A 2,090-nucleotide genomic window follows, 5' to 3' on the forward strand; every position below is an offset into this window, starting at 1 on the left:
GCTGCTCCTCACAGATTAGCAGCTTCTGAGTGTGTCTGTGGAGGGCTGACACATAGACTAGCATAATGGGAAGGGGCCTCAGCTGTGGGTGGCACACACCAGTATGACTAGTAATTTGGGCAGTATAAAAGGGGGAGAAGCAGCAAATGGTTTCCCAGTTTTAGAGGCACCCCAGCCTTTAGGTAGATTTCTCTCTTTCTTTTCTTCTTTTTTGTGGTACCTGGGGTTGAACTCAGGACCTTGCACTTGCCAGGCATTTATTCTACTGAGCTATCTCCCTGGCCCTTTAGGTAGATTTCTAATGAAAGTTGGGGAGTAAAAAGCAGAGCCAAAAGAAAAACTTACTTTGGCAGAAGAAAAGGACACTGTAACAGTTGAGCCCTAAGGAATTATGATTGAGTCACAGAACCAAAAATGGAGTCCCCGACAAGAGTCTCGGTCAGCTGAGTGTGGAGACAGAGGGATTTCTGCTGCTGCTGCCATCATCCGTGGGCTTTCCAGGTCACACAACCTACAAGTAGGAAGTGGGAAAAGAGTGAGCCTGCATGCCAATCTAAGCTCTTCAGGACCAAATGTCGTTTGTTCTATCCAGGATGACAGCCTGTGGAGGCACCTGCAAGAACAAAGTGACTGTTTCCAAGCCTGTGTTGACTTCCCAAGCAAGGAGCCCCCAGCCCGGTTGGCCTGGCTTCGGGAGGAGCGCAGAGTGTCCACATCTATGTTGTCCAGCTTTCCCCACAGGACTCTCCCCCAGCCACCCCCCATAGGCTCTACCTGGCCCAGAAGGCTTTCAAGGTGCTTTTGAAAGAGGCCGAGAAAGAGCTGAAGAAAGCTCAGAGGCAGGGGGAGCTTTTGGGCTGCCTGGCTTTGGGTGGTGGTGGAGAGCACCCTGAGCTGCACCGCTCAGGGCCACCCCTTCTCAGAGCTGCCCCGATCCTGTCCCCAGGGGCCCGGGGCCTTCCCCCTCCTCCTCCTCCTCCTCCTCCTCCTCTTGCCCCTTCTCTTCCTGCCTTCAGGAGGAGGCAGAAGAGCAGGAGAACACCTGCTCCATCTTTCTGGAGGAGATGCAGAATGAGAAGACATTGGAGAAGTGCCGGCACTCATTCTGCGAGGGCTGCATCACTTGGGCACTACAGGTGAAGAAGGCTTGCCCCATGTGTGGCCCCTTCTATGGGCAGCTGGTGGGCAACTAGCCCCAGAATGGATGGGTGCTGGTCTCCAAGGACGCCACCCTCCTCCTGACCAGCTACGAGAAGTATGGCACCATTTTCATCCAGTATATCTTCCCACCCGGTGTCCATGGAGCTGAACACCCAAACCCAGGATCCTGTTCTGTACGCTAGCACCAGAAGGGTGGCCTACCTCCTGGACTCCCCAAGGGCAACAGGGTGCTGACCCTGCTCCAAAAGGCATTTGACCAGCGTCTCACCTTCACTACTGGCACATACATGACCACAGGGAGATCGAATGTCATCACCTGGAACATCCACCACAAGAGGAGCTGCACAGGGGGACCCCAACTGTTAGGATACCTGGACCCCACTTACCTGACCCATGTGCAAGAGAAGCTGAGAGCCAAGGGCATCACAGATGACTGAAGGACACCCCTTTTGCCACCTGGCTGTCCTCTATTAGGACCTAATAGAAGCCTTTGTTGTCTTCCCCTGCCCTCCACACCATACAAGTAGGGGACAGGGAGAGAGTTCAGAGCAGAAGGGTCAATCCTTCCCCTGTCCCTTGTTGGCCAAGTGCTTCAGTGCTCTGTAAGCAGCCCCCCTCTGTCAGGAGCTGGTCTCCAAGCTCCTCTCCCCGTGCCCCTGTACATACTTCCAGTTCCTCTGCCCTTCCTTTGCCCTTGGCTTTATGTACTGTACTTCAGTGACTAAACTGAGAAAGGACCTGGGTGGACAGGATTGGGTCTCTTGAACCCAGGCCCCCACACACTGCTCCACTATGGACTGATGTGCTATTCCTCTCTCCCAGGAGCCAGGCGGCGGTGTGTTCATAAGATACAGTTTTCTACCTTAACCTTGTCTTTTCTTGCCTGTGTCTCAGTCTCTGTCTTTCTCACTCTTCTCTGCCCCCTATAA

General features: G+C 53.7%; 1 pseudogene; it reads left to right on the forward strand.

Annotated features, from left to right (window-relative positions):
• The first annotated feature begins 572 nt into the window (after positions 1-572).
• Positions 573-1,598, forward strand: LOC101573349 (annotated as a pseudogene).
• Positions 1,599-2,090: the final 492 nt, after the last annotated feature.

Source organism: Octodon degus, unplaced genomic scaffold, assembly GCF_000260255.1.
Source record: "Octodon degus isolate 3935 unplaced genomic scaffold, OctDeg1.0 scaffold00086, whole genome shotgun sequence".
Lineage (NCBI taxonomy): Eukaryota > Metazoa > Chordata > Mammalia > Rodentia > Octodontidae > Octodon > Octodon degus.